This window comes from Miscanthus floridulus, chromosome 16 (genome assembly GCF_019320115.1).
Source record: "Miscanthus floridulus cultivar M001 chromosome 16, ASM1932011v1, whole genome shotgun sequence".
NCBI classification, from domain to species: Eukaryota; Viridiplantae; Streptophyta; class Magnoliopsida; order Poales; family Poaceae; genus Miscanthus; species Miscanthus floridulus.
This window is the reverse complement of record NC_089595.1, coordinates 44,102,171-44,113,773: the sequence shown is the minus strand read 5'-3', so window position 1 is coordinate 44,113,773 and position 11,603 is coordinate 44,102,171. Positions and strand designations below refer to the sequence as shown.

General features: G+C 49.0%; 2 pseudogenes; one reads left to right on the top strand and one right to left on the bottom strand.

The window, feature by feature from the left end:
* Positions 1–443: 443 nt before the first annotated feature.
* LOC136512239 (probable xyloglucan glycosyltransferase 7) lies at positions 444–4,117 on the top strand (annotated as a pseudogene).
* Positions 4,118–6,568: 2,451 nt separating this feature from the next.
* LOC136513162 (uncharacterized) lies at positions 6,569–10,427 on the bottom strand (annotated as a pseudogene).
* Positions 10,428–11,603: the final 1,176 nt, after the last annotated feature.

Below are 11,603 nucleotides of genomic sequence, written 5' to 3'. Positions count from 1 at the left end.
GACGGAAGTGGCCAGGATGACACGAAAAGTTGGAGTAGTGGTGGCACTGAAGACCGCTGAATTTTTTTCAGGGACACACAAGGAACTTACGATCTTTTATAATGGCACACAGGGAAAAGTCTCTTTACGCTGTGGTGTGGTGTCTCGTCTCGGGCGGGGCGGGGGCGTCAAAAGGGCGTTATTTTAATCTTTATTAGTCGACGGCGACGGTGGTGAGAGACGGGAGACACAGAGGCAGGGGGCAGGGCAGGCCGCTCTCAAAAATAAAGCGGGGGGCGAGCTCGCCTGCTCGACCGACGTGCTGAGCTGTTCTTCCGCGCGCTCTCTCTCTATCTCTGGTCTCTGCCTGTGCGTGCCCGCGGTAAATGCTGGCTGGCCTGCCGCGGTGGTGCTTCTCTTCCGGCTATTAAGGCCGTGCTTGATGAGTAGGTGATTAAGGTGAGGGGGAGGGCGACGAGGAGAGAGAGCCCGGGTCGTCGCTGCGAGGGTTGGTTCTCCGTGTGTGTGCGCGTGTGACAACACAGAGGTGGTGGTGTCAGTGCGTGCCAATGGCGCCGTCGTGGTGGGGGAGGGACGCGAGGGCCAATGGCGTTAGCGGCATCGGCGGCGGCGGCACGCCCGTGGTGGTGAAGATGGAGAACCCGAACTGGTCCATCTCCGAGGTCGCCGCGTCGGAGGTGGCGGCGCCGGGCTCGCCGGCGGGCACCGGCGGGGGCAAGGCCGGCCGGGGCAAGAACGCGCGGCAGATCACGTGGGTGCTGCTCCTCCGGGCGCACCGCGCCGCGGGCGGCTGACGGGGGCGGCGTCGGCCGCGCTGGCCGTCGCCGCCGCCGCTCGCCGCAGGGTGGCGGCGGGGCGGACGGACTCGGACGCCGCCCCGGGCGAGAGCACGGCGCTCCGGACGCGCTTCTACGGTGCATCCGGGTGTTCCTGTTCCTCTCGCTGCTGCTGCTCGCCGTCGAGGTAGCGGCCTACCTCCAGGGCTGGCACCTCTCCCTCGAGGAGGAGGTGGACGCGGGCCTCCAAGCCGTCGACGGTCTCTTCGCCGCCGCCTACGCGGCATGGATGCGCGCCAGACTCGACTACCTCGCGCCGCCGCTGCAGTTCCTCACCAACGCCTGCGTCGTCCTCTTCTTGGTCCAGAGCGTCGACCGCATCGTGCTTTGCCTGGGATGCTTCTGGATCAGGCTCAAGGGGATCAAGCCTGTGCCGCTGGCCGCCGCCGACAAGGAGGACGTCGAGGCCGGTCCCGAGGACTTCCCCATGGTGCTCGTGCAGATGCCCATGTGCAATGAGAGAGAGGTAAGCTAGTCAAGGCAACCTTCAATCGTCTTCCCCTTCCCTAGTTCCTTTTGTTTGTTGGAATTTTGGGATCAAAAGATTCGTTTCTTGAGTGCAATTTGAGGGGGGGCTTCCTGGGGACTCCTGTCTCTTAGTTTAGTCAACCCAGCACAAATAGAGTGGACGAGATGCATTGGTCTGGATCTTTGACTTGTGTCTCCAATCACAAGTTTGGTGCTTTCTGAAGTTTTAATTGCTTCTGTCCTAGTCGGTACCTTAGATCAACAGAATTTATCTTTTGCATTCCAAAGCTTAGGTTTTCGCGGTTGATATTCGTACTTTCAGCAAAGAGCACACTTCGTTTCCTGGTATCCAAATCTCAGTACGCCTGTTGTCAACCGACCAGTTAATAATTGGCAATGCTAGAGATTGAATGTCAAACTGTAGCATAAATCACAGCTTCCACAAATCTATAGCTTGTGAAGAAGCTGATAGGAGATGATCTGCGTACTATTGCACTTTCTTTGAAACATAAGTCCAATTCAGTTAACATCTTTAACTTGGATTTTGCAGGTGTACCAGCAATCCATCGGTGCAGTTTGCAGCCTGGACTGGCCAAGGTCAAATTTCCTGGTCCAGGTGTTGGATGATTCTGATGATGCTACCACTTCGGCACTTATCAAGGAGGAGTGGAGAAATGGCAGCGAGAGGGCGTGCGCATAGTTTACCGGCACCGGGTGATCCGGGATGGCTACAAGGCGGGAAACCTGAAATCAGCCATGAACTGCAGTTATGTGAAAGATTTGAGTTTGTTGTCATCTTTGATGCTGATTTCCAACCACAAGCGGATTTCCTGAAGCGCACTGTGCCCCATTTCAAGGTTTGGCTCAATTGTACAATGGTAGCTGCTGTACCTGACAGTTAGTCCTATTAGATATATTTTCTGAGAATTTGAGTGTGCAATTTCCAGGGAAAGGATGACGTCGGGTTGGTTCAGGCAAGATGGTCTTTTGTAAACAAGGATGAGAACCTGCTGACCAGACTTCAGAACATAAATCTTTGCTTCCACTTTGAGGTGGAGCAGCAGGTGAATGGGGCATTTCTCAACTTCTTCGGGTTCAATGGCACCGCAGGAGTGTGGAGAATTAAGGCACTTGAGGAGTCTGGAGGATGGATGGAGAGGACAACAGTGGAGGATATGGACATAGCTGTTCGAGCACATCTCAAGGGGTGGAAGTTTCTCTTCCTAAACGATGTTGAGGTATTGGCCAGTATTCGCTGCTGCTTAAGCAGAATATGCCTTGCGTAAAGACATGATAACTTAACCTGTGTAACTTCTCTTTCAGTGTCAGTGTGAATTGCCAGAATCCTATGAAGCATACAGAAAGCAGCAGCACCGGTGGCACTCAGGTCCCATGCAATTGTTTAGGCTCTGCTTTGTGGATATAATAAAATCTAAGGTACGGCACTTTTTTTGTCTGTAGGCACGTTGTGAAAGCTAAAATGTTTGGAAAAGTGTTAAGCATGCCCAGTAAAATGTATCTTATTTACAACGGCCTTTCCCATTATATTATTTGGTTTCATAGGAAAAGCCACAAAATGAAGTAATTACTATGAAGCGTCAGCTACATTGTTGTAATAACAATGTAAAACATCAAATTAGAATCTGATCTTTCAAGTAGTTGCTATGCTTCTCTTGCCTTTATGCATCTTCTTTTTTCGGTTCATTTGAATCGTTGTTTAGTCTACCATAATTTAGAGTCCATTGTGGTTTGTCTTTTATTCTTCACATTTGAGGCTTTCTGTTCAAGCTTGCACATGTGTAGCATAAGGTTATTGGATTAGCTGACCTGATGTTGCTGCTTACTTTCTACTGCAGATTGGATTCTGGAAGAAGTTCAATCTCATATTCCTTTTCTTCCTCCTCCGGAAGCTCATCTTACCCTTCTATTCATTCACTCTTTTCTGTGTCATCCTTCCCATGACAATGTTCGTTCCTGAAGCTGAACTCCCTGCATGGGTAGTATGCTACATTCCAGCAACAATGTCCATCCTCAACATCCTCCCGGCCCCAAAATCTTTCCCATTCATTGTTCCATACCTTCTGTTTGAGAACACCATGTCGGTTTACCAAGTTCAATGCCATGATTTCTGGTCTGTTCCAGCTCGGTAGTGCCTACGAGTGGGTTGTCACCAAGAAATCAGGTCGTTCTTCTGAGGGCGATCTCCTAGCCCTCGTTGAAAAACACTCCAAGCAACAAAGAGTAGGTTCTGCACCCAATCTTGACACACTAACAAAGGAGTCAAATCTAAAAAGGACACCAAGAAGAAGAAGCACAACAGGATCTACAGGAAGGAACTCGCACTGTCCTTCCTTCTGCTAACAGCAGCCGCCCGCAGTTTGCTGTCTGCCCAGGGCATCCATTTCTACTTCCTCCTGTTCCAAGGGGTCTCATTCTTGGTTGTCGGCCTTGACCTAATTGGCGAGCAAGTGGATTGATAGCTATGAGGAGTATAATGGGTTATTTTTTTTGCTTGAAGAAATCTTCGCAAGCATCAAAGGGCTCTTTGCAAAGGGAAGAGCGTCGCCCCTCTTTGATGCTTACACGAGGAAAACCTTGGTCCCTGTTCCAGGGGCCAGAAGATTCACCAGAGATACTGAAATGCGGAGCTGTAGATAGGTATAGTTTGGGTTTAGCCTGTGAGATGCTTTTATTCTTTCAGGTTTCGATTCTTTTGTAAGAATATTTGTCCCTGGACGGGCTCTTTTCTCTTTCTTTTTCTTTTTGATGACAGACCTTACCTTCAAATGAAGATAATACTTGTGTTCACCGTGTATTTGATCAATCAATCAATTACCATGATTATTGAGGTACATCTCCTAGAAGTAGTATACTGTGAAGGGCAAATGGTGTGGCTCACAAATGGAGCCTGTTGAAGCCCCCCCCCCCCCCCCCCCCCCCCCCCCCACCCAAAAAAAAAATGCCGTGTTCCATTTGCTACATGCTGTCTTTTTCTTTGGCCTCATCATGTGCGTTTAGCAGGGATATGTTTGTTTGCGTGATGAATTGTCCCCATCCTTGAAAAGGACAGCAATCCATGAGTGTGTCCCTCTGTTTGCAACAATCCATGTGGAAATAACGGCCAGTTTGGCACAGCGACGTTGCGAGCTGTTTTTATTTGCCAAACATTTATTTTCAAAACAGTTTCATCTATTAAGTTGTTTTTCTCCCATTCTAACAAAGCATGAGTTGGGATAAGCTGAAAAAAAGTATATAAGCTCTCTCCCTCATTTCTCTCTCCCATCCATGTATGAAGTTGTTTTGACAAACAGTTTTTGCAAAACAGATCTGCTTTACCTAGAAGTTACTCATGAAGTTGTTTTTTTAAAAAAAAAACAGCTTTACTAATGAAGTTGAGTTGTGCCAAACAGACCCTAAATAGGAAATGCTAGTAACTAGTCGGCTCGTTTGGCCTGTCGCCTGATGGCGCTTGCCCTCCTAATCTTCCAATTGGCGACCTGACATCATGAATTTTTATTAGTAGCTCTCAAGTGACAAACACATCTGCTGGGTTTTATTATTAGTGGTTTCTGCGGACCAGCTGCTGTATTTTCCTTTGTCCTTTTTACATGGCTTGGCTGGCAGTTCTGGCTTCTGGGCACTTGAAGATTGGGAGGGAGGTGGGGGACGGATGGTCCATCGGTTTGAGTGTTTGGGCAGGTTCAGACTGACTGAACCGAGGTTTCAGTTTTGGTTGGGCAGTAGTAGGACTCTCCAGTCTTCAGCTTCTCCCGCTTTCGCTTCCTCCAGAAGAACAAAGAGCTATTACTAGCTTCTAAAATTCTGTCTGTTCGCTTGTTAGTTTCAGCCAGCCCAAATCAGTCAGCCAACAGTGTTTTCCTCTCACAATAAACCAGCACCAGTCAGCCCAAACCAGCCCAGAAACCAACCAGCGAACAGGCCATTGTTACACTGGTTCCACATTTCGAAGCGATTAGCTCCATAGGAAACCGTATCAGCTTTTACAAGTCGCTGTTCCCGGCTAGAATGTGGAATGTGGAAAGAGAAGAATCGGGTGCCAAATGCAGGCAGCGCACATGGCTCCGACTCCAATCCTGCGAGGAAAGAGGACAGAGACCCTCCCGCAACGTCCCCATCGCGCTCGAGATCTCGGACATAATCAGACACGCTTTCCCCGCCGGATGATAATCCCCATATAAACAGGTCCCTATTTTGCCCGTAAACAAGCTCGAGTTCCCGGACGGCGACGTGCCATCCGCCAGTGACACTCGCGCTCGCACGCCGGCACGCGCGTGGATGCCGCCGCGTGAGACGGTAAAGCCGGTACAGAGTACGTACACGCATTTGGGACTTGGGAGCAAGAGCACGGCGTGTACCGTCCGTGCCCCCCGTTTTTTTTTTTTGAGCCGAACGCAGCAGCAGGTGCCCGTGGCCGCGGTTTTTGGCCGGGGCAACTGGACGTGCCCGTCCCGTCCCATGTGCGTGCCCAGTTTGACTGCACCTGCACGCGCCGTCGTCAGGTGCGGATTTGGTGCGTGCCGCGGCCCGCGCACCAGCTCCCTCGCTACTGCGCGTGCGGCCTCACATGGGCTCCATCCAGAGTTCCAGACCGCTCTGCCGACCAGTCAGTCACCGGTGGATGGTCTCACGTCAGACGGAAACGCTCGCAGCCGCAGGGCAGGCACAGGCAGCACGCCGCACCTACGGCCGGCAACCTGCGTGCGCGAGACACGCTGAGCGGAACGGATGCCGATGCGATGCCCTGCCCTGCGCCCCTGCCCGGTGGGTCGGTCGCTTCACTCACTGCATGACTGGACAGTGAAAGAGAGACCGACGCTGGCTGCCGGAATTGGCCCGGCACGCGGGCGGCCTCCGCCGAAAGGCGGATGGTCCCGTCGCTCCCTCGCCCCGCCCGCCCGCGCCCACCTGACTCGACTCTGCCTCTGCCAGCGCGGTTGCGAACATGGCACGCTACGAGCGCCATCCGCCGTTCCCCTCGGCGCGTCCCCTCGCCTCACCGCGGCCGGGCGCCCGGTGTGTCCAAGCCGACGGACACTGCTTGCTTCGCGCTCGCCGTTGCGTGGTTAACGTGCTGTCAGGACTCAGGACCAGCAGACGTCAGATTCTGGCTATGTTTCAGATGGGGAAAAAAAAGAAAGGCTTGAATGCTTGATGCAGCCCAGAATCAGCAAGGCCACGATAGCTTTGCCGAATACCGACTGCAAATATCATGAGTAGACAGTTGCCAATCTTCATCAAGATCAGCTATTCAGATCTCAATTATTTGCTTGCATGGAATGAACCAGCCGCCAGCGACAACGAAACTCAGATCGACATAGTAGTAGTAGACTAGTAGGTTTACACAAGGCCCAACCGGGAGCGCTCTCTATGTACATATAAACTACAGGACGGGGCCAATAATACAGATGCAGTACTTGCCATTAGCACTAATAACACGGGCGGCAAGAGACATGCTTATTATTACGATTCCACATCAGGGGGTATCCGAGACCGAGCAACTGCTTGGATTCATTACTTCCGGACTCTAATAATAACAAAGCAATGATCTTTGGATGTGATCTCGGCCCTACTACTCCAATGAAGCCAGCATGTGGTTGCGCGGAGTGTCGAGGATCATCATGATTGTGCGCCAGGACCAGACTACGAGCTTACCTTGCCAACTTGGCTATTGCCTATTGCCCATCCCTTCTATTCCTATCAGCATCGTCCTCGTCGTCCTCCAGATCACTGAATGATACGTCCTCCTCCTGTCCTAGTGAAGCTCTGTTGCCTGCCTGGACAACCTCGTCGGTTAGGATCGTCATCAGGCCATTCATCGACTTCCTCTTCGTCAGTCTCAAAGCGAAGCTTGGACTGGACGGGTGAAGTCTTGCTCTCCTTTGTCACTGCCAACTCTTCCTCAACCACTGACTTGTCAACCATTTCCACTTCAGTGGTTGAAATTGGGAATTTTTCGGACACGATTTCGGGCATGATATCAGAAGAAGGTTCTTCAAACGATGATTTCTCTGGAGTGTCAGCTTTATCTCGGATGATTGAAGGTTGAATCACCTTCTCTTCAGGAGGAGCAGAGGATGCATTCGAACTCTCTGATGATTCACCAGGAACCTTGGATCCCCGCTTATTCTGAGACTGTAAACTTTGCAACAACTGCTCCCTTGCTTCTAGGATCTGTGTAGATAACAAGATCATTAAGGTCCCTTATAAACATAGGTGGAAACAAAGTAAAAGTGTGGCGCAAAAAATGAAAGCTAAGGAAAGAAGCAGACTGTTGTTCTACAACATGCAAAGCAAAACTGTAACTAGCTGGTAAAAGTTTACTTATTTATTTACTGACCCTCTCATCCTTGGCAATAGGCATAGCACAGAAATCCATAATTATATAAAAAAAATTGGGTCACAAGAGATAGATATACTATGGATGATCCAGGATAATACCTGTGGCGTTGAAAGAAGTTCAGCATCTTGCTTGTTGAGTTTCGAGTGCAAAAGCACAAAGTAGATCTTCCAGAAACATGCTTCAGTCATATCAGTAGAGCAAATCTGAACCTTTAAATCTGATAAGCCTGGCACAAGGTGCTCTATAGACAGCGCATGCACGTATTGAGCATCTGACAGTTCAAAATCTGAAGAAAGAAAGAAACTGTGTAAGATACAATGATGGGATAAAGGAAATTAATGAGGTCCATTACACAAACTTTGATTGCATTTTGGAAAAAAAAAGATACAGCCTCAGGTGAAGCATTCAAGGATTAAAAATCTAAGGAAGATATGAGTAAACAGGCAAACATAGGACATAATCTACTTATTCCAGAAAATATTGACAACTGCAACACAAATCATATAGCAATGGAATTTGTTCCTGTGATCAATAAAACACAAAGCACTCATGCAGACAACAAATTTGTTGAAAGGTACTCCCTGCTCATGGAAATAGTATTACATATTACATATCATAATGCAGGATGCAGAACCATAATTTGATGATTTGATCCGTTAACATTTTAATTATTTCTCATCCATAAATTATATGCTTCCCAACCTGATTTTCAAAGAAAGTTGTACTTCCCATCAGGTTACAAAGTACTGTATTAAGGCATTGTGCTCCTTAAACCAGAGCCCTAGGGAGATTGGTACCACATTCATTCTATGAAGCAAGTAGTGATGCTTACAAAATTAACTTTGTTTGATCAATCAAGTTCTAACCACAAAAGGATATTTAACAAGCTTTTAATATGTGAATTACATGCTGTACATTACGCTGTCCAGATTGCAAACTTAATCTTTTCCTTTCAACTTTTGTTATACAAAGCGAAAGTAGAATAATATAGGCTAGCAGGTATAAGCATACAACCAATATAGGTAACCCATAACTGTAACACTTAACTACTCAAGCATGATTGCATGATGATATTTTTCAATTCCAGAGTAACAGCCTAGACCTATTTAACTACTTCCATAGAACTAAACTAGTCAAGTGAACCAGGCCATTCTCAGAAGTGAGAACTAAACGATATATTGCTAGCTCAAAGCAAACAATCTCAGATAAAAAGACCCAGTTTCTGGGTCATGGCAAAACTAACTCAACAGCCTAGTACCAGTAACCAAATACAGAATACATCAATGTTCACTGTCCATAAAAAAAAATTATTAGAAAACCTATGCACTATATCAAAGCATTCCAAGTTCCAACATATAAGAAATTATGGGTACTTGAATATTCATCAAAGGTCAATTACAATGTGAAAGTTCCAGAAACCTAAGTCTAGAAGGTTTCAGTTACATCCAAGCATGCTATTACCAATGATGTTAGAAGAAATTCAGAACGTCCATAGGTAATTCATACTATTGTTTAAAATATGTAAAGAATTGTGATGTTAAACTAAAAGCCAAACAAAACTGAAGCATCTACCACTCTTATACCCTCTCTTCCCCCAGTAACATAAAAAATCTGACCACACAAAAATCAATTAAAGCCAAGGTGCTAACTTCGGAGTGCCTTTCAACAACCTGGAACGTAAAATTTCAAAACTAATTACTAGTACTCTTTGTCAAGCAACATTCACAAATGTAATCACTACGGGATGCCCTGTTTTGTGCAAAAGATATGCAGAAGTAATTTGTACCACTTAAGAATCAAATCAATGACATACTACAATCCAATAAATGTTTTTTTCTAGGAGTATTTATTTACGAGGAATGGCAGGAGCAACCCCCCTCGTTAAAATTAAGTGAAAGCATCTAACATCATTAATTATCTTTCAAAAATCAATCATTAGTTCTGAACCAAGTTTCCCCGCTCCAATCGCTTCCCTTCCGCGTCAATAGCGACCAAATGCTGAAGTAGAGTATACATGTACGGATGGCGCTCCATTTCATCAAAATGCACTGTAATTTTGAAAAATCACTCCACTAACAGGCCCTAATTCATACCATCTGCGTAGCGCTCGCTGATGAAGAGGGGGAAATCGAGCCATGTCTCGGGCCGCGTGGAGATGTGCCTGACGAACACCACCACCTCCTCGGTGACGCCCGGCACGGGCTCCCCCTCGTCCGCCTCCCCTTGCCCGAACGGCAGGAGCGACGAGGCGATCTTGGAGATCTCGGCCACGGCCAAGTTGTTCTGCAGCATCGAGATGCCGCTCCGCACCCTTCCGCCTATCTCGGCCAGATCGCTGCGGATCCCCGCAATCCGGGGGGACAGCACCGCGGCCTCCTCCCCATCCTCAACCCCCTCCTCTTCACCTTGTGCCGGAGTCGCGGCGCGCGGGGTGGAGGCCTCCGGTGGGCTCGGGGGCGGTGCGAGGAAGGACGCGACGCCCCAGAGGCGGCGGGTGAGCGTTTCAGTGAGCTCGGAGATGTCGTCCTTGACGCCGCGGCTCGGCGTGCCGGGCTGCTCGGGCTCCCCGGCCACAGGGCCCAGGTTAGGGCTGCGGTCGCGCGGCGAGGACTCCTCCTCCTCCGGCCCTGCCCCGCTCTGCGCGGAGGCGGGGTCGGAGTCGGCCTCGTCGGCGTCGGAGCCGCGCGGCGAGGAGAGGGTGGCCGTGATAGAGCGCGCGAGCCACGACATGGCGCGATGGAGCGGGTTGGGTTGGGTCGGCCGGTCAGGTCATGTCAGTCGATGAAAAGGGTAAAACCTGGTACGGTACCGTGCCCCTACATAAATCGCGGGACGCGTGCAAGCTGGGCGAAATTCGTCCTATTTTTTTACAATTTAATTTTTTTTAAAGAAAATTTACGTTGGGTCCTGTAGACTTAAAACTTTCTTTAATCCTAAGATGGCGCCACGGCTCACGAGGCGCTACGCGTTGAGGTTGAAGACCAGATAATAATACGACGTAGCTCGGCATCGTGAGGTCTGGCGCCCGACCTCGGCTATACCGACCCTCGCCTAACACTGGTCCTGCACCTCGGCTATACCGACCTCACCTAGCAATGGTCCGTCCGCGCGGGGCTCGATGCGCTGCCCTCGGTAATCAGGCGCCAAAAGACGCGAGAGAGACGCGCCTGCTGCCTGTCGTCTAGCTCTGGCACCGCCGCGCTCCGCTCTCCCGTCCTTGTGCCGCGCAGGGCACGGGCGCCGCGGGCTGTGTGCCGGTGCGCGCACCCACGTGAGCACGTGTCGCGCAGTGTGTGCCGGCCCCGCTGCAATTAAGTGCGTGTTTAGTTCGTAAATTTTAGAAATTTGGCTACTCTACCACTTTTCGTTTTATTTGACAATTAGTGTCCAATCATGGACTAATTAGGGGCTCAAAACGTTTATCTCGTAATTTTTAACCAACTGTGCAATTAGTTTTTTTTCGTCTACATTTAAGCTTCATACACGTATCGCAAGATTCGATGTGATGCTATTATAGCACTTTTTGAGAATTTAGTTGGGAACTAAGGCCCTGTTTAGATTCCAAAAATTTTCAACCCAAAGTGTCACATCAAATCTTGCGGCACATGCATGGAGTACTAAATATAGACGAAAAAACAAAACTAATTGCATAGTTAGGTGAGAAATCACGAGACAAAACTTTTAAACCTAATTAGTCCATAATTAGATATTAATTACCAATAGAAACGAAAGTGCTACAATAGCTAAACAGTAGCCAAATCAAAAAAAAAAAAAACTGGGAACTAAACGCGCCTAAACCAGCCTTAAAACAAGTCACGTCGTTCGAGGATGCGGCACAGCTGCTCGCTTGCTGGCCGTGCAAGCGCAGCAGCAGCAGTCTGCATCACTGATGCAGTGTGGCCACTGGCCACTGCACAATGCCCAGGATTTTATGTGTT